At 42.7% G+C, this 21,792-nt stretch overlaps 1 protein-coding gene across 4 annotated transcripts in view; it reads right to left on the bottom strand.

Annotated features, from left to right (window-relative positions):
- Positions 1–21,409, bottom strand: part of LOC126418646 (putative fatty acyl-CoA reductase CG5065) — a 244,239-nt gene extending 222,830 nt beyond the window's left edge. For 3 of the 4 annotated variants that reach the window (XM_050085510.1, XM_050085513.1, XM_050085512.1), the window contains exon 1: positions 21,329–21,406. The gene's annotated coding sequence lies outside the window, so the exon portion shown is untranslated. Of the gene's footprint in view, positions 1–21,328 lie in introns of all 4 variants that reach the window. The other variant, XM_050085511.1, reaches the window with a different exon arrangement.
- Between the last annotated feature and the right edge of the window lie 383 nt (positions 21,410–21,792).

Here is a 21,792-nt window from a genome sequence, read left to right as displayed (position 1 = left end):
AATGTCGCGATACGATAAACCGCAATTGCGATAGGCTACAATCCGACATTTATTAAAGTCGAAAACGTGATGGTACGCATTTCTCCTCCTTACACGAGGCATCACAAAAACGTTTCACCAGGCAAAGCCGGTCAGCTGTCAGCGTTTTGATTAATCTACAAATGAAAAATGTATATTTCTTGTACTTTTTTCATATACATGAGGGCCAAATCTAGTAGGATGTGTTGAATTAACAATAGCTCATCAGTTCCTTCTTTTAAAATAACATGTGCAGTTTCTATATTTATGACATGTTCCACGTTTTCTAGGATCTCCTGTGTGCCTATGGAACCAACAGTGATCTAACCCTAATGTCTCCAAGTAGACAATGCCACGCTCAGGCCGCTAGCTGATGAACTAGCGAAATCACGCCGCTGTCTGTTTCCGAACACAAGGAGTGACTAACAAGTTTCCGTTTGAGGATGTTGCCCCAGTTTATATGCGAGTATATGAGCACCGACATGAATATATGGGATTAGTGTGACATTCGTGCCTTTCCGACGTGCGTGCGATAAATGCGGAAACGTGAACTATGCAGACATTATAACCAAGTGCGTCCAAAGCAGACCATCGTGCTGTTACTCATTTCTTGATCGGAGAACGAAGAATGGGACTGGGGCAGCGTGTCCGTCGAAAGCCACTGTTGTGGAATGGTGCGCAACTAGGGTTGATACTGCTTCTTGATAACGCACGTCCTCATATCGCAAATGTCGTAACGCAGAAACTACGCCAACTCAAGTGGTAGAGGCGCGCGGGATTAGCCGAGCGGTCTGAAGCGCTTCAGTCAAGGACTGTGCGGCTGGTCACGGCGGAGGTTAGAGTCCTCCCTCGGGCATGGGTGTGTGTGTGTTTGTCCTTAGGATAATTTAGGTTAAGTAGAGTGTGAGCTTAGGGACTGATGACCTTAGCAGTTAAGTCCCATAAGATTTCACACACATTTGAACTTTTTTTTTTTTTTTCAAGTGGGAGATGAGCCTCCGCCCTATAGCCTTGATCCCTCCTCAGGCGACTATCACGCCTAAGATCCCTTAAAAAAGGGTTTGAAGGGTCGACCATTCGTGTCGGATGAAGACATGCGGCAGGCAGTTATAGACTTCTTCACGCAGTAGGACATGTTGATTCAAATGGCTCTGAGCACTATGGGACTTAACATCTGTGGTCATCAGTACCCTAGAACTTAGAACTACTTAAACCTAACTAATCTACGGACATCACACACATCCATGCCCGAGGCAGGATTCGAACCTGCGACGGTAGCGGTCACGCGGTTCCAGACTGAAGCGCCTAGAACTGCACGGCCACACTGGCCGGAGCAGTAGGACATGTGTTTCACCGAACAGGTATAGTGAAAAACTGGCAATTGACCCTGAATAAAGAAAAGTGTGAAGCTATTCACATTAGTACTAAAAGAAGTCCCCTAAATTTCGATTACGCGATAAGTGACAAATCTGAAGTACGTAAATTCAACTAAATACTTAGGGATTACAATTACAAATAACCTAACTTGGAACAATCACGTAGATAATGTTGTGGGTAGAGCAAACTAAAGACTTCGATTCATTGGCAGAACATTTAGAAGGTGCAACAGATCTACTAAAGAGACTGCTTACACTAGACTTGTCCGCCCTATTCTGGAGTACTGCTGTGCGGTGTGGGATCCGTATCGGATGGGACTGACGGATGATATTGAAAAAATTCAAAGAATGGCGGCTCGTTTTGTATTATCGCGAAATAGGGGAGATAGTGCCACAGACATGATACGTGAATTGGAGTGGCAATCATTAAAAGAAAAGACATTTTTCGTTGCGACGGGATCTTCTCATGAAATTTCAATCATTAGTGTTCTCCTCCGATTGCGAAAACATTCTGTTGGCACCCACCTACATAGGGAGAAATCACGGCTCGCACAGAAAAATTTAAATGCTCGTTTCTCCCGTCCGCCGTTCGAGAATGGAACGGTAGAGAGACAGCTTGAAGGTGGTTCATTGAACACTCTGCCAGGCACTTAATTGTGCATAGCAGAGTAATCATGTAGATGTAGATGCATCGTCTACCTGGTAAGCCGTTGTGATGATTGCTTCAATGCCCACCGTTATTTTGCCTGATACCGGTTGTGGTCTGTACGTCCTTGGAACGGAAAGTTTTTGATGGCCGCTTATTGACCCAAGTGTAGACTGCATTTTGAGCTGCTGTTGATACCTCAAACGTTCTGACAGTATTTGCCGTTGTGCTTAATTCGAGGTCGGACGACTCCATAACTGTAGTCTTAACCTCCTAGTCCGGTGCTAATCTTACAACTACGTCTCCAATTGCAGAATCAGCGCGTCAAACTCAGCAATTAGTACATTCAGATTTGCATTACCGAGCGAGCCCTTGCAAGTCTGATGTCCTGGACGCGTAAGACTGATCACCATGCTTCCCGTATTGAATAAACCTCCATCACACTGCCAGAATAAAGGTTTGGTAGCAGAAATGTTCGCGCTGTAAATTATACAATTCGTTAAATTCTAATGCCTCAGGACCCGCACGTGGACACAGCAGTTGCACAACCTCGTACAAACTACTGCTGGTGTTAACAAGGAGAGATCCCCAGCGGTGTAATGATGCAGTTTAAGACCGCAGGTATCAAATGGTTGAAATGGATTCGAACCTGCGACCGTAGCGGTCACGCGGTTCCAGACTGAAGCGCCTAGAACCGCAGGTATCAGATCCTGCAGTAATTCACCCTGTTGGGCCCTCGTTTGCGAGTAACTGACGAAAGCGTTAAAAAGTTGTATTACATAGAGTGGCTGAGTGGTATAATTGATAGGGTCGCCCGCACGGTAGCTCAGCGTGTTCGGTCAGAGAACGAGCTATCCCCTGTACTATTCAACGCACTATATATATATATATATATATATATATATATATATATATATATATATAGGAGAGTAGGGTACGAGCTAACTATGCAGGAGGTTGTGGGTTCAAATCTTGTCAGTTGCGTTATTTTTAAATCTTTATCGAAATGATTCTGAGCATTATTTTTATTCGTTTAATTAGTTTAAATGTAAATTTTTATTTCTATTCCTTTGCTATATCATTTTTGTTACTAAATCAATATTTCATTTTGTTTCACTTTTTCTTTCTGTCATTCTTTTTCTACTCGGTATTTTTGTGAATGTAAATTTAATTATGTTTATCTATTATAAAATCCAATTATTTTAAAGTTCCGATCCATCAGTTATAAAACAAAAGACGAAATAATCTATTTATATTGACTGTGCAATGACATGAAAATTGTATTTTTCGTTACAAGATGTGCAGGGTATTTTTGCATGGTAATCGTCGCACAAACATTTAAAAAAGAGCCTAAATCCGTATTGCACTATGGACGAAATAAAATAGATGCAGATTTATACGAAAGAAGGGTTTATAAGTAAAATGAAATTCAAGCAAAATTAGGAATAGGTATAATGAATGCCATAAACTGGACGAAAAAATAGGATGATAAAACGAAAGGAATTAGTGCATAAAATTGATTAAAGACACATGAACAAAGATTTCAAGCGGAAAAACAATCATAGGAAGAAAAACGAGAGCAATTGAAAAAGTTGATATGATTAAAATTTGACAAAGGAATGGGAATAAAAAAAATTTAAATTACTTTATTGAATTAAAGTGATGATCAAAGCCATTTCGATAAAGATTTTCAAAAATTTAATGCACCTGACGAGGTTCGAATGCACAAATTTCCGCATGTGAAACCCTTATTCTCTCTATTACACCACACAACCCCTTTTTTAATGTTATTGAGCGACAAGCAAAATTCCGATTTTTTTCCGTCAGTTACTCGCAAATGAGGGTCCTCCAGGGTGAATGGCTGAAGTGTGTGATACCTGGGATCTTAAATAACCGTGTACATTCCAGAACGAAATTTTCACTCTGCAGCGGAGTGTTCGCTGATATGAAACTTCCTGGCACATTAAAACTGAGTGCTGCGGAGTGTTCGCTGGTATGAAACTTCCTGGCACATTAAAACTGAGTGCTGCACAGAGACTCGAACTAATGACTTTTGACTTCCGCGGGCAAGTGCTCTACTACCTGAGTTACCTAAACACGACTCACGACCCCTCCCCACTGCTACAACTTCGCCAGTACTTGCAAGTTTCGATGGAGAGTTTCTCTGAAGTTTTGACGGTATGAGACGAGATACCAGCGGAATTGAAGCTATGGAGACGCGTCGTGAGTCGTGGTTAGGTAGCTTAAGTGGTGGAGTACTTGCCCGCGAAAGTCAGAGGTCCTGAGTTGGATGGTTCAAATGGCTCTGAGCACTATGGGACTTAACTTCTAAGGTCATCAGTCCCCTAGAACTTAGAACTACTTAAACCTAACTAACCCAAGGACATCACACACATCCATGCCCGAGGCAGGATTCGAACCTGCGACCGTAGCGGCCGCGCGGTTCCAGACTGTAGCGCCTTTAACCGCTTGGCCACCACGGCCGGCTCCTGAGTTGGAGTCTCGGTCCGGCACACAGTTTTAATCTGCTAGGAAGTTTCGACCATATACATTGTTTCCCACCTCTAGGGACCCTCCTTGTAAGGAACAAAGCATCTGGACGGTGAGATCGTCTTTCTTACCTTGCAGCACAGTATAACTCTCCCTCTCAACTGTTGCATCACATGAAAAATGGTGGGGACGGCAGCGATAGCTGTCCCGCATGTGCTCGTCCCATAGGCCACATGATCGCGTTTGGGATCTGCTCCCCATTTTGCCTGAGCGGCTTCTGTGTCTGCCACTGTTGTCGTTGCTGCCGACAGAGCTCCGAAAACATCTTATCCATCGTTATGAGCTTATTTGCACTCGAGATTCAGCCTCGTTGCCACTTCAGTAACGTACTACTCACGTGTGGAAGTGGCAAGCGTCAGTTTCTGAGAAATGGTGAAGGGTCGAAGAACCGAGCGGTCCACAGCGAAACCAGTAAACAAACTAGAAAGGACAAGCCAAGAGTAATACTAAACGTGAAGCTAAAAACCGTCAATAGCTTGCTGCCAAAGCCAATCGCTAATCTCTCACCCGGTGCAAAGGCCTAAGCACAGGTGACTCCTGAACGGACCCGCAAAATTACAGACCAGTACCCTTAACATCGGTTTCTTGCAGAATTCTTGAACACATTATCAGTGCGGATGTCCACGAATCAACACGGTTTTAGAAAGCATCCATCGTGCGAAACACAGCTTGTCCTTTTCTCGCGTGGTATCCTGCAGTTGTAGTCGCAAAATTAATGGAAATAGGGTTCTAACTCGTTTCACATCCCCCCTATTCTCCAGACTTGGTCCCTCCAATTTGAAGAAATGGCTGGCAGGACAAAGATTTTATTCAAACGAGGAGCTGACTGTAGCAACTAATAGCTATTTTGCAGACTTGGACAATTCCTATTACTCGGAAGGGATCAAGAAATTAGAACAGCGCTGGACGAAATGTATAAGTCTAAAAGGAGACTATGGCGAAAAATAAAAAAGGTTTACCCCAAACACGCAAGTAGGTTTTAATTTTGCACAGACGTTTCGAACGCCCGTCGTACGTTTTAAATACAATTTATAGTCAAAAAGATTATAGAAATATGAGCCCAATATATCAGTGAGTGTAAAAATATAAGTGACTGTAGCCGACATATTTGACGCGAATGGGTTCAGTAACTGTAATGACATTCTTTAAAAATATTATTTATCTTTTATTTTTCACTCTCTGGTGCACAATTTTTCCCAGTGCGACTAGTTTCGATCTCCTTGAATCATCACAAACAGCATTCTCATGTGTAGCCCGATGCAGACACGACAGATTGCTGACGCAACTACACGCATCTGAAGATGATCCAGGGAGATCGAAACCAGTGATACTGTGAAAAAAATTGTGGCAACTGATACTGAACAATAACCGATATAATCTGAAGGGGCCACCTAAATTTGAGAGCAACGACTATTATACTCGACTCTGAATGAAGTGAAACTACAGTTTCAACTAGAATGTCCTAATGCAAGCATTTGTGCCACTATTGCCAATATTTTCACATGTTGGATATGCTGAGCTTCTGCGTGATTTCAACGAATTTGACGCAACTGGTACATCTGACTCTGCATATACACCGAGAAGACAAAAGTCATGGGATAACAATACGCACTTACACAGACGGCGGTAGTATCGCACACACAAGGTAAAAAAGGGTAACGCATTGTGCTCAGGTGATTCATGTGGAACAGTTTCCGAAGTGATTGTGGCCACACGACGGGAAGTAACAGACTTGCAACGCGGAATGGTAGTTGGAGCTATACGCAAGGGACATCCCATTTCGGATATCCTTAGAGAATTCAATACTCTGACATCCACAGTGCGCTGAGAACACCACATTCCAAGCGTTACCTCTCACCACGGTCAACGGAGTGGCTGACGGCCTTCACTTAACGACCGAGAGCAGCGGCGTTTTTTCGTAGAGTCTCACTGCTAACAGAAAAGCAACATTGAGTGAAAGAACCGCAGAAATCAATGTGGCACGATCGGCGGACCTATCCGTTACGACAGTGTGGCGAAATTTGGTGGTAATGCGCTATGGCAGCAGACGACATCGCCTGCAGTGCCTCTCCTTGGCTCGTGACCATATCGGTTGGAGCCTATAGAACTGGAAAACCGTGACGTGGTCAGGTAAATCCCGCTTTCTGTCGGTAAGAACTGACCGCAGGTTTCGAGTGTGGCCCAGACACCAGGAAGCCACGGTCCCAAAATCTCAACAAGACACTGTGCAAGGTTGTGGTGACTCCATAAGGCTGTGGGCTGTGTTCACATACAACGGGATGGGTACTGGTGATGTTAGGCTACTTAGAGATCATCTGCATAGAGTTTATATTCCCAAACAATGATGGAATTATTATGGATAATAATGCCCCATGTCATCGGACCATCATTGTTCGTAATTGGCTTGAAGAAAAATTCGAGCTAATGATTTGGCCACCCAGATCGCCCGACGTAAATCCCATGGAAAAGTGATGAAAGGTAATCGAGAGGTAAATTCATGCACAAAATCCTGTAGCGGCAACACCCTCGCAATTGCGGTCGGCTATAGAGGCAGGGGTAAAATACAGGGAGCGAAAGGCTATTTACAATTTGTACAGAAACCAGATGGCAGTTATAAGAGTCGAGGGATATGAAAGGGAAGCAGTGGTTGGGAAGAGAGTGAGACAGGGCTGTAGCCTCTCCCCGATGTTATTCAATCTGTATATCGCACAAGCAGTGAAGGAAACAAAAGAAAAATTCGGAGTAGGTATTAAAGTCCATGGAGAAGAAATAAAAACTTTGAGGTTTGCCGATGAAATTGTAATTCTGTTAGAGACAGCAAAGGACCTGGAAGAGCAGTTGAACAGAATGGACAGTGTCTTGCAGGAGGATATAAGATGAACATCAACAAAAGCAAACCAAGGATAACGGAATGTAGTCGAATTAAGTCGGGTGATGCTGAGGGAATTAGATTAGGAAATGAGACACATAAAGTAGTAAAGGAATTTTGCTATTTGGGGACCAAATAACTGATGATGGTCGAAGTAGAGAGGATATAAAATGTAGACTGGCAATGGCAAGGAAAGCGTTTCTGAAGAAGAGAAATTTGTTAACATCGAGTATAGGTTTAAGTGTCAGGAGGTCGTTTCTGAAAGTATTTGTATGGAGTGTGGCCATGTATGGAAGTGAAACATGGGCGATAAATACGAGTAGTTTGGACAAGAAGATAGTAGCAGCTTTCGAAATGTGGTGCTACAGAAGAATGCTGAAAATTAGATGGGTAGATCACACAACTACAGAGGAAGTATTGAATAGAATTGAGGAGAAGAGGAATTTGTGGCACAACTTGAGTAGAAGGGATCGGTTGGCAGGACGTGTTCTGAGACATCAAGGGATCACCAGCTTTGAATTGGAGGGCAGCGTGGAGGGTAAAAATCGTAGAGGGAGACCAAGAGATGAATACACTAAGCAGATTCAGAAGGATGTAGGTTGCAGTAGGTACTGGGAGATGAAGAAACTTGCACAGGATAGAGTAGCATGGAGAGCTGCATCAAAGCAGTCTCAGGACTGAAGACCACAACAACACAATAGAGGCAGCGTGGCTCATTACTTCTGCAGCGGACTTCCAACGACATGCTGGTCCATGCCACGTGGAGCGCTGCACTAAGCCCGGGAAAAGGAGGTCCGACACGATATTAGGTGACTTTTGTCACCTCAGTGCGTTTCTCATGAACTTGCATCTCAATGAAATGTGGAAGAACTAAAAGCCTTCATTCAGCGGGTAGGATCCCGCAATATTCTCACAAAGGATTTCAACAGCTATTGGTTTTGTACTTGAAGTGCAGTTAAATTTGTCTTAACAAGGTTCGCAGCATTTTCATCAATATCAGTGAAAACTACTTGAAACAGGTGATTATCTTTGACAGCTCCACTTTTATGGTAGCGTAAATGATAACTCACGATTAATGTCATTCGCACACTTCACTGGTGAACGTTTCGATGGTGCCGACACTCACTTTCTTGATACGACGAAAATTCATGTACGAATACAGAACACGTCGTTGATGTCGCTTCTCTGGAGATACATAGGGCTGAATGATCCAGAACGGATTTATAGAGCCCGCTATCTTGTCGAATTGTGTAGAGAGCTCACGCATGTGGTCGTTCTGAGAGATGAGTTGTTGCTGCAACTGGAGGGGCCACCCTCTTTTGGCTTCAAGGTTGGGCATGACAGAGCCCTTGCACATTCATATCGTTGCATCTCGCATTATATGAATCAAACAGTTCTGGGCTGGTGGTTTGTCCGCACCCACCGCTTTCATTCGCCAACAAGGTTGCAAGATTTGAATTAAATTATTTTGCATATTGCGTGTCATTATGAACCACAGAAACAACTAAAAATACTCACGTTTCCATCAACTTGTCCTGTTCAGGGTGATTAAATGCTGGATTTTTATGATAGGCTTTCGTTATATAATACCTTATTTCGGCTGTCAAGCGATTATCGAAATGATAGTATATAGTCGAAGTCCATCATCAGGATCCAGCAGTTAGTCGCCCTGAACAGGACGGCAGCAATGATGGTCGAAACCTCGGCATTTTCATATTTGTGTTTCTTACTGACGTGGCCTAATGACCAAAATAATTTTATTCAAAATGATACTGGCCCTTGGAAGGCCACGTACATGAAGTTGCCAGACAGTAAGGTATTAGAATTTTTCCCTCGGCTGTGGATGAAGAGAGAAATCTGTAGAGAGAAAGTAAATATATAAGGAATTTGTTGCTCGCATTGCGTAGAGTACTATCCTTTAACAGTGCATCAGTGCGTTTACATAGGAATTATAAATATTACGGAGAGTGATGGAATGTTTATGGAAATAGATGCTCCGGTTTTTGCAACTTTTTAAAAAAATAAATAAAATGTTATTTGTTTTAAAATGTTGCGTCAATCAATCAAGAGCACTTGAAAACTAAGAAACGTCAAGAGAACGAATAAACTGTATTAGGTAGTTGCTCTCCCGATGTTGCTATTATGGAAGTGAGCCAAGGATTTTAAATAAGAAACGTGAAAGATATATCCAAATTGCAGAAGTCAAATAATGAACAGGTAACAAAGCATGTGAAAGGACCGGTTGAATTACAGTCGAGGACATTAAAAAGCTTCAGACAGGCAATATAAATTTAGAAGAAAATAGAAGGAGATGGAGTAGAGTGTATCCAGAAAGGCCAACAATAATATAAGTTTAAGCAGAGAGTGTATAGGGTTCGTGACAACACATCACCGAAACGATGAATACAGTAACTAGGTAATAAATTGTTTAATACGAAAATTAAACAAAGAGAAGCATTCACGAATTGCATCTTTAGGATACCTGTACGTTAATGATAAATTTTGTGGGGCGTCTTTTGTTCATGACGTTGATACCGCAGTGACAACATGTCTGCATCTGTTCTCCACATCCTCCGTAAGTTGTAGTGCAGAAAGTACATGTAGCAGATACGCTTAAAGCTTGCAAAACTGCGACTGTGAAAGAGGGGCCTAAATAACAAGTAGAATGTTTTAAATTAAGCGGAACACGTTTAGCCCAAATAAGACCCTACAGTCACAGTCACAAAAGATGGTATAACCCTCATATTACTTTACAATGCCTTTCACGTGACGTCTGACTGCAATTTGTCGAGAATCTCTGTGACACTCACGCTGAATAAACGGACAAGTTACGAAACGAATTCTTCGATCTTTCGGTATCTCCTCCGTTAATTCCAATTTGTACGGGTACCAGACCGTCGCATTGTAGTTAAGAACGAGGGTTTTGTAAGTGACGTACACTTCCTTCAAATTCTTCCAATAACTCTGAAACGTTCATTCTCCTTTCACACGGGTACCCATATCGCTGTTGCACGTTAAATCGCTCTGGGTAGAAATTCCTAGATACTTCTTGCTTCTGACAATCCCGTGACTAATTCTGGAGACCGCAGTAAAGCGATATCGGACACTTTCGTCTATTTGCGATGATTGAATGTTTATTTACGTTGATTGTCAGCTGCCAATTTTTCCTCTACGTGCTGATCAAGTGAAAGGCCCTCGCGAAAACATGTTCCTAGTGTTCGGTTTCCAGAAAACTCATGGGAGGATGCAGAAACTGATTCAGAACTATGCAACATATTGATGTCAGTCAGATCTGTAGTTCTCCACCTCAGTCCTAATACTTAGTGGAAGCGACAAAATAACTCTTCTTGATTGCTCGGTAATCGGTGTTTTATGTGAAGATCAATAGCTCTGCGGGCTTATGGATTAGAAAGAAACTCCTCGTTGTGGTCAGAACCAGCGAGACGCAAGTTAACAATGGTCATATGCTCAGGCCAGATAGATTATGAGTTATGGTTTATGGCCACAAAAAATAGTGGCTTCTAATGGCTTGTGGGACAACACGTTCGTTATGCAATGCGCATTATTTGATTTTCTGCAAAACGGTAAAGTATATATATATATATATATATATATATATATATATATATATATATATATATATATATATATATATATATATATATATATATATATATCGTGATTAAAAATTCATAATGTGTGAAGTGAATCCGTCTTAAATCCATCAGCGGAGAAGCTTCAATGTAGCAACATATCTCCCTTTGTTTAGCTTTGAAAAACTGAAAGCACTTTTATTCCGTCTACGCAGGTATATAGTCGCTCTTCAGTCCAGTGAATTTACAACCCATACAAGTATAGTTAAAAACGTTTTTTTTTAAGTAGACGATTTTACGTTGAAGATATTAAGCAAAAGACTGACGGTAGTTTTTAGAAAGAAAACGAAATTCTTCGCGGTATTAAGTTGTAGGAACCGAGCAATCAGATGAACGGTGTTTTTGTGTGAGAGTGTCGTATAAAGGGAAACGGACAGAGGTGTCGATTCTTTCGTGGACTACGGAGGGGGAGGAGTGGTTAAACTGAAGGTCATCTGGGATTTTAAAAGATTCTCACAGGTATAAATGCAAAGTAGTTAGCTTACGTTAGGTATTCAAGACCAGAATGTTAAAAAAAGTTTCCGTTATATGGGATCGTTTAGAGGGATCTCGGCTCTTGGGGAAGTCTCGACACCTTTATGAACCGCGTCTGTGGCGGAAAGAAGTAGTACTACAGACCACACGGTATTTCACTACTTGTGGTTTATGGAACAAGAAAATCAGACTAAGTCTAATATGAATCGTGGCGTGTGAGTTACCTAATACTCCTGAGATAAATATAACCTCTGTAGGCGGGACTGTAATATTTCGTAAGTAATTTATAACAATTTAAGATCCCTGTGCATGGTATTTCCGGATCGAAGGGCTCTCTTTGGAGGTTAATAGTTAAAGGAACTATCACTGCAACTGGGAAATGTTTGACATCTGTTGGTAGACCTTTTTGTTTCGGACTGTTGTCATTTGGGAAGATTGCAGTGCGTGTGCGATTCCCCTTAACTTTGTATCTTCTCTCATTTCAGGTTGAAGATACCACTTAAATATGAGAATAACGATGTGCTTGGGCAGAGGAGTGCAGAAGACTTGGCCACAATAATAAAACACACTAAAGAAACTGATGTCATCATAGCTGCGAAAGGATTCAACATCCGAAAAAACATTCTGCTTCCTAGACTCGTCACAGGAGCTTCAGTGAGCAGCCACAACTCTCGACAATGGCCATGTATTGCTGTCAGATTGAAGGCTTTCCTTTGACCTTTCGGCCCGTCAACCTAATGGAGCTGGTATTTAAGTTCGCTACCAAGTATATTTGTCGGTCATATCGGGGAACTGCAATGGGTACCGCTCGCACATTACGTTTGGAGACGAAAGGTCTCTTCAAGTTGCCATTACTGTACAGCCGAACTTGTCCCCCATGTCTATCACAGAGAGAAGAACAAGAAAAAAAGGTGAAAACACTACATGAAGAACTCAAAATTGTTAATGTCATGTTACTTCGAATAGTTCTAAGCTCTTTGAACTATCAGATCTTTAAGTATGAATATAAATTCAGTGGAGTGTGTAAAACAGCAATTTAATGGTTCATTATGTTTCTATTTATCAACTGGTTGCTTCCTTAATTTGTTAGTTTATGGAGAAGCTTAACTCTGAGTGATACAGTTCTCAATGTCTTTGTTTTTGTAAAAACAAAAACGTGCCAATATTATCTGTAAAAATATCTCTGTTTTCATGATCTGTACATAAAGTAACTATTATTTAATTTTGCCTCGTGTTGCTGAATTTTGACTTATTCGTATGTGCGTATGTGCCATTGTCCAAAACTACTTTAAATAAACTAAAATAAACAATACTGACACTACTATGCGAAATTCGATGGCTTAATTTGTTCAGATAAATCTCGTGAACCTCGTTGGAAAATACAAAAAAACGGTTCACGTGTGGTCTGCATATGATGCGGAAATGATATTTCTCATGTGATGACTGTGAAAGTGTTCTAAACCATAGATTTCATATGAACATTCACATTCACCTAGTTGAGGGAGAAATTGGCATTTGTAGGTATAACAGAACGATAAATACATCCGTAATATAATAACTATTATTTCTTTTGCCAACAACTAAAATAACTAAAACAACGTGTCTAGCAATAACCTTTCACATAAAAGCTGGTATTTTAGAAATCACAAAGTAAAGTTCTTTCTTATTGTAAAAACTCGAGACATTCTCAAACGATTATACTGAATTTTAAGGAATAACGAACTGAGACAATCAGTGGTGTTTCTTATAGAAAAATAAATTTATGTAATCAAGTATCAGAAGCAAGTCATTTGCGCAACATTATAACAAACTGAGAAAGGGATAGAAACAAAGTCTGAGTGCTAGACTAGAAATCTAAAGGTGTCGGGTTCGATCCTTAGTAGATCCTAGATTTCTATCTTTTACGATTGACACTGGTGTGTTTATGTGAAGAATGCATAATAGGGATAGAGTTTAGAGCACAAGATAAACGGCGTGTTCTCGAGCAATTGGATGTGTTGCTGTTGTATTCATCATTATGAAAACAGGTTTGATGTAGCTCCCCAGTCCAGTTTATCTTACGTTTCTACACATGTCGATACTTATTTGTCATTTATCAGCTCACTGTGTACTTCAAAGTCGCGCCAGAGACAGTTTTAAAGCTGGAGTGGCTTGTTTACTCGCAAATTTTTTTTTTTCAGTTCACGGTAAAGCGGACAGCCAACTACCAAAAGAGGTTCATATCCGGCATCGACTACTTTTTGACTTTCGCAAAGTTACTAACGCAACAGTTGCTAACAAAAACATTCGCAATACTTGTCCAAGTGCATTAGTCGTTCAAAATGTAAAACGTGGTTTTTTATGTTCAGGTCCGGTGAATTTCATCTTTCCGACTCCTATCGATCAGGAAAGCAAATCCGTGTCGAGGAACTGGCAAGCACTCTTAACCAGCCTTGATCGACCATCCAAGAACATTTGCAACACGCTGGTAATGACAAACAGCGGCAACTGATCCACCACGTGCAACTTATTGCTTCAGCGGTACAACACAGATGCCGTGTTTGATCGCTAGATCACTGGATATGAAAAATCGGTCCTCTATGATAATCCAAAACGCAAAAAGCAGTGTCTCTCTCCTAATGAATTGCCACGAAGTACAGCTAAGCCACGTTTACACGCCAAAAAGGCGCTTTTGTATGTTTGGTGGAGTAGTCCCCAGGTCGTTCATTTTGAAGTTCTGAAACCTGGACTGCCTGTTAATTCAGATCTTTACTGTGAGCAACTTGATCGAGTAAATCAATCTTTAATTTCTATATTGCAGTACCAGTGTTCGTAAGAATAATGATGCCATGCGGCGACTACAGCCGTTATGAAATGCGTGAAATGTATTCGCCGTTACGAATGCGATAAAGGAATGACGACAAGGAAAATTTGTACCTGACCGGAACTCGAACCTGAATTTCTCGCTTCACGTGAGCGGCCGCCTTAACCGGTTCGGCTGTCCGTCCAAGACTCAATGCCAGACCCAAACTTCCATGTTTTGTCGTTGCTGCGTCACAGCCTGTACTCGTACATGTATTGCGTAACACTCGTACAGGGGAGGTCACTTTTAATTGAAAGTCGCTGCCTAATATAGGCAGATGAATACGATGTTGCAGTGCCTGAGTTGTTAAGAAGAAAGATGCATTGTTCCTTCAGACAAGCATGCCGTGAGTCGTGCATGGATAGCCCAAGCGATTTAAGGCGGCCGCTTGCGAAAAACGGGAAATCCGGTTTCGAGTCTGGTTCCTGCAGAAATTTTAATTGCCATCTGATTCCCTTGTCGATGGTTATTCGTATTCGCAACTGCGAATACATTTCGAGCAATCTTTAACCGAAAATTGCCCAGCGACAGTCAACAGAAAAGGCGTTATTTTTCATCATGACAATGCAAGACAGCACTGCAGCAGACTGATCCTAGAAATGATGAATTAGCGTGGGACCCGCTGCACCGTCGGATTCCCATTTATTTCGATCGCTTTCCAAGTGGCAAAAACTGTGAAAAATTGGGATAACGTCCAAAATGTCTTCTCCAGAAATTTTTTGCTCCATAACCCAATGACTTATATCAGTTTGGCTTTACAAATTTGCATGTTCTTGTTGTGGTCTTCAGTCACGAGACTGGTTTGATGCAGCTCTCCATGCTACTCTATGCTGTGCAAGCTTCTCCATCTCCCAGTACCTACTGCAGCCTACATCCTTCTGAATCTGCTAGGTGTACTCATCTCTTGGTCTCCCTCTACGATTTTTACACTCCACACTGCCCTCCAATGCTAAATTTGTGATCCCTTGATGCCTCATAACATGTCCGAACATGTCCCTTCTTCTAGTCAAGTTGTGCCACAAACTCCTCTTCTCCGCAATTCTATTCAATACCTCCTCGTTAGTTATGTGATCGACCCATCTAATCTTCAGCATTTTTCTGTAGCACCTCATTTCGGAAGCTTCTATTCTCTTCTTGTCCAAATTATTTATCGTCCATGTTTCACTTCCATACATGGCTACCCTCCATACAAAGACTTTCAGAAACGACTTCCTGACACTTAAATCAATACTCGACGTTAACAAATTTCTCTTCTACAGAAACGCTTTCCTTGCCATTGCCAGTCTACATTTTATATCCTCTCTACTTTGACCATGATCAGTCCCCAAATAGCAAAACTCCTTTACTACTTTAAGTGCCTCATTTCCTAATCTAATTCCCTCAGCAACACCCGACTTAAATCGACTACATTCCATTATCCTCGTTTTGCTTTTGTTGATGTTCATCTTATACCCTCCTTTCAAGACACTGTCTATTCCGTTCAACTGATCTTCCAAGTCCTTTGCATACCAGATGGAAAAAGGTCGTTAATGAAGGCGATTAGGTCATTTATTAAAAATAAAAACATGTTAACAATTCATCGTTTGAATGTAATGAAAAAAAATACATTTCTTTCCGGTCCCCCTAATATTGAGTTGGTGCATACGTTCGTAGCGTTTTTTCATAAATTTAATAAAAACAACACATACACATAACGGAAACTGTGGTCATCAATATAACATGTTCTCCTTCACTATTTACAACAGCCCGCCAACCCTGGGGTAGCTTTTCGACTCCGCGACTAGAAATCACGTGGTTATGAGGCGAAGAACTCGTCGAGGCGCATTTTCGTGCGGAAAGGAAGTTCTTTGGTGGTTGTTCGACAGGGAGTGGAAAAGGTGAAAATCTGAGGGCGCAAGGTCAGATGAATAAGGTGGGTGAGGAATGAATTCCCAACCTAAATCCCGTATAGTGCTTTTTGTCGGTTTAGCAGAATGTGTGCGGGCGTTATCGTCGAATAGCATCTCTTCAGTCTCCTCGGTCGTTGTTCTTGCAAGTCGTCTCAGCTGTTGACAATAAATGTCAGTAGTGATGATTACACCTCGGGGAAGCAATTGGTAGTACACCATACCGTCACTGTTGCACCAGGGTGAATTTGTGTACTGGCAGAATTGGAGCTGTGAGGATGGATCGTGAGTCGTGTTGGATAGCTCAGTTGGTAGAGCACTTGCTCGCGAAAGGCAAAGTTTCCGACTTCGAGTCTCTCTCCGGCATACAGTTTTAATCTGCCAGGAAGTTTCACAAGTTGCATAACATTATCTTTTGTAACACATAGGAAAAGAAATCCACTACTGTACAACTACACTATTGATGACAAACAGCTGGAGACAGCGTCTGCCGTAAAATATCTAGGCGTAACCATCCAGAGCGCCCTAAAGTGGAATGACCATATGAAGCAGACACCAGACTCAGATTCATCTGAAGAATCTTAAGGAAATGTAACTCATCCACGAAAGAAGTGGCTTATAAGGCGCTTGTTCCCCCGATTCTTGAGTACTGTTCATCTATCTTGGATCCCTGCCAGGTAGGACTGATAGATGAGATAGATAAGATCCAACTAAGAGCGGAGCGCATCGTCACGGGATCGTTTAGCTGGCGAGAGAGCGTTACTGAGATGATAAACAAACTCCACTAGCAGACGTTACAAAACAGGCTTTGTGCATCACGGAGAGATTTACCATCGAAATTTCAGGACAGCACTCTTCAGGAGGAGTCAGACAACATATTACTTGACCCGACATACATCTCACGCAATGACCACCAGGAGAAAATTCGAGAAATTAGAGCCAATACAGAGGCTTACCGAAAATCATTCTTCCCGCGCGCTATTCGCGAGTGGAACACGGTTGGAGGGATCAGATAGTGCTACCGAAAGTACCCTCGACCACACGCCATTAGGTGGCTTGCGGAATAGAATGTATCTGTAGATGTGCAGAGAACTTTTTATGGAGAACTGCTGCTTTGTTTTGGCTCAACCAACCTTTCTTTTCCTTTTGTTAGACTAAAGATATCATTTCTCCTAACAGTGCGGGACAGGAATGGTCGGTGCTGTTTACGAGCCGATTGATGATGAGCAAGCAGGGATGTACATATAGCTACCCTCCGATTTTTGTGATTTTGGATTAGAGCATGCGGTGACCATACACGAGTCGACTTTTGAACCTTCCCCATTGCATGCATGTCGCATGGTGGTAGAATGATTACAGTTCATTTTCCAGTTCTCCAGTGAATTGACGTGGATCGTAATGTATTAACGCGTTTAAACTATCTCATTTTTAAACCTCGAAGGTCTACCTGAACGTGGAGAGTCGTTCATGTCAAAAAAATCCTTCTTAAAAAGAGAAAACCATTTTCCTGTCCAATAGTATTATCCCCACACACGGCTCAAATGTCCGAGCGAGGTGGCCCAGTGGTTAGCATACTGGACTTGCATTCGGGAGGACGACGGTTCAATCTCGCGTCCGGCCATCCTGATTTAGGTTTTCCGTGATTTCCCTAGATCGCTTCAGGCGATTGCTGGGATGGTCCATCTGAAAGGGCACGGCCGACTTCCTTCCCTAGCCCGACGAGACCGATGACCTCGCTGTTTGGTCTCTTGCCCCAAATCACCCCAACCCAACGGCGGAAATGTCTTTGGCTGATTCCGCTTCTATCACCGCTCTACTGAACTAACCGGAAGAATATGTAGGAAATGTTTCGATTTTTCCACTTAGCTCTCCATTTTCTAGCGTCCAGATCTCCACTCACTACCTCCGAATGACAATACGTGAACTCAAATACTAACCGTGAGCTACAAATAAAATAGCCAACAAACAAAACAAAAACATTATGAACTTTTGAACCAACATAATGTCACTTTAAGACAATATGAGGTTCGTGTATCTATCAACCACGTTCTTGGCCATCTCTAACAGGATCACAATGTCGTCTCCAATTCCAAAGTCTTAACTGACTCTCCCAGACATGTACTTCCTTTCCGGAATTTCTTCTTAGTTTCCTTTGCTGCTTACTGAGTTTTCAGATTGAGCTACACAAGTGATGGGCTGCAACCGAGACTCGCTCTAATTTACGGCCTTCCTCTCGTATAAGTTGCTTCTTACATCTGCAATACACTGAGCAGACAGGAAAGGAATCTTGGATAAGTGATTAGAGTCCGCCGCCCGCGGTGGTCCCGCGGTTCTAGGCGCTCAGTCCGGAGCCGCGCGACTGCTACGGTCGCAGGTTCGAATCCTGCCTCGGGCATGGATGTGTGTGATGTCCTTAGGTTAGTTAGGTTTAAGTAGTTCTAAGTTCTAGGGGACTGATGACCTAAGATGTCAAGTCCCATAGTGCTCAGAGCCGTTTGAACCATTTGATTAGAGACCAGGGAGAAAATGGTTCAAATGACTCTGAGCACTATGGGTCTTAACATCTGCGGTCATCAGTCACCTAGAACTACTTAAACCTAACTAACTTAAGGACATAACACATATATGCCTGAGGCAGGATTCGAACCTGTGACCGTAGTACTCGTGCGGTTCCGGACTGAAGCGCCTAGAACCGCTCGGCAACCATGGAAGGCGTCCAGGGAGAAGAAGCAAAAAGAAAGTACCTTTGCCAATGGCACTGTAAATCCGTCGGAGACGGAATAGACCTTGCATTAACAGCTGAATGGAAGGGATAGCGTCTTGAAAAGCAATTATAAAATTATCATTACCGAAATTAAGAGAAAAGTAACTGAGTGAAGCCTCATTAAATGATGCTTTGGTGAGGTAATAATGTTACTAAATCAGACGCTAAAAGCCGCAAATAAGGTTTTTCATATTTTGGGCAGCAAAAAAAGTGACGAGGGATAAAGCGGAGAGGATATAAAATGCAGAGCTGCAACAGCGAAAAAAGTGTTCCTGAAAAAATGAAATTTGTTAATACTGAATACAAATTTAAACATGAGGGCAGCCGAGCGGTCTAAGGCGCTGCAGTCATGGACTGTGCGGCTGGTCCCGGCGGAGGTTCGAGTCCTCCCTCGGGAATGGGTGTGTGTGTTTGTCCTTAGGATAATTTAGGTTAAGTAGTGAGTAAGCTTAGGGACTGATGACCTTAGCAGTTAAGTCCCATAAGATTTCACACACATTTGAACATTTAAACATGAGTAAGTCTTTTATGAAGGTGCTAGTCGTGAGTGTAGCGTTGAACGGAAGTGAAACTAAACTGTAAACGTTGCAGATAAGAAGAAGAAAATTGAATACGGTGCTGCAGATTAAAGCTGAAGATTAGATGAGAAGATCGAGTAACTAATGAGGGAGCACTGCACAGAGGGAAAAGAAACTGTTGAGACAACTTGGAAAAAAATGAGTAAAAAAGTAAATAAACTGACCACGAGAGGGGATCGGTTGGTAGCACACATCCTGAGACACGAATATATCGTCAGTTTGGTAATGAAGGAAATTGCGCGAGGTAAAAGTTGTAGAGGGAGACCAATGCTGCAGTACAGTAAGTAGGACAAAGTGGCTGCAGTCTGCAGTAGTTATGTAGAGATGAAGAGGATTACACTGGGTACAATAGAGTGGAGACCTGTCTTAAACCAGTCTTCACATCAGAGACCACAACAGGAATGGTCTGGTCATTGTGCTCCTTATCGATTTATCCCCGATGACTTCAGAACCGTTGGAATTTACGTGGGTAACGGTGGAGCATGGTAAGGACCATCCCTAAGCAAGCCGCTATCGACAGGGGATCTCAAATTGATTCCGTATTTCTAGATTTCCGGAAAGCTTTTGACACCGTTCCTCACAAGCTACGGGCCTATGGGGTATCGTCTCAGTTGTGCGACTGGATTCGTGATTTCCTGTCAGGAAGGTCGCAGTTCGTAGTAATAGACGGCTAATCATCGAGTAAAACTGAAGTGTATCAGATGTTCCCCAGGGATGCATCCTGGGACCTCTGTTGTTCCTGATCTATATAAATGACCTGGGTGACAATCTGAGCAGCTCTCTTAGGTTGTTCGCAGATGATGCTGTAATTTACCGCCTAGTAAGGTCATCCGAAGACCAGTATCAGTTGCAAAGCGATTTAGAAAAGATTGCTGTATGGTGTGGTAGATGGCAGTTGACGCAATATAACGAAAAGTGTGAGGTGATCCACATGAGTTCCAAAATAAATCCGTTGGAATTCGATTACTCGATAAATAGTACAATTCTCAAGGCTGTAAATTCAACTAAATACCTGGGTGTTAAAATTACGAACAACTTCAGTTGGAAAGTCCACATAGATAATATTGTGGGGAAGGCGAGCCAAAGGTTGCGTTTCATTGGCAGGACACTTAGAAGATGCAACAAGTCTACTAAAGAGACCGCTTACACTACACTCGTCCGTCCTCTGTTACAATATTGCTGCGCGGTGTGGGATCCTTACCAGGTGGGATTGACGGAGGACATCGAAAGGGTGCAATAAAGGGCAGCTCGTTTTGTATTATCACGTAATAGGGGAGAGAGTGTGGCAGATACGATACGCGAGTTGGGACGGAAGTCATTAAAGCAAAGACTCTTTCGTCGCGGCGAGATCTATTTACGAAATTTCAGCCACCAACTTTCTCTTCCGAATGCGAAAATATTTTGTTGAGCCCAACCTACATAGGTAGGAATGATCATCAAAATAAAATAAGAGAAATCAGAGCTCGAACAGAAAGGCTTAGGTGTTCGTTTTTCCCGCGCGCTGTTCGGGAGTGGAGTGGTAGAGAGATAGTATGATTGTGGTTCGATGAACTCTCTGCCAAGCACTTAAATGTGAATTGCAGAGTAATCGTGTGGATGTAGATGTAGAAGCACAGAGGTCTGCTAAGCGCCCGTGGCCATTGCCCGCAGCGCAGCCGCCGCCGTACCGTACCTGCAGGAGGTCTCCGCTGTGCTGGTAGGTGGGAGCCCGTCGCGCGCGGCTGTGGTCAGCGGCCTCGAGTGCACTGTGCGCCGACTAGCGAGGCGAGAGCCGCGCGCCGGTATTTACACGGCCCCCTCCTGCCGGGCCGCGTAGCCACAGGGGGGCGTACCTGATCCACCCCCACCGCGGCCCGCTGCACGATGCGGGGGCATTCGCTAACTTAGCCTGACGAGGTATAATACTGGCGAGATCAGGCAGACTCTTACGTAACGCTCACAGCATCCACCTTGCGTCGACCAGGGAAATTCTCCAAAAATTATACGTGGTGCGGCGCTTAACTCCTGTATCTACACGGTTGTTTTGCTATTGACAGGTGCTTGGCAGAGTTCAAATGGTTTAAATGGCTCTGACCACTGTGGGACTTAACAGCTATGGTCATCAGTCCCCTATAACTTAGAACTACTTAAACCTAA

The sequence above is a fragment of the Schistocerca serialis genome, chromosome 9 (assembly GCF_023864345.2).
Source record: "Schistocerca serialis cubense isolate TAMUIC-IGC-003099 chromosome 9, iqSchSeri2.2, whole genome shotgun sequence".
Classification (NCBI taxonomy): domain Eukaryota; kingdom Metazoa; phylum Arthropoda; class Insecta; order Orthoptera; family Acrididae; genus Schistocerca; species Schistocerca serialis.
The sequence above is the reverse complement of the archived record's forward strand: the minus strand, read 5'-3'. Positions and strand labels throughout refer to the sequence as shown.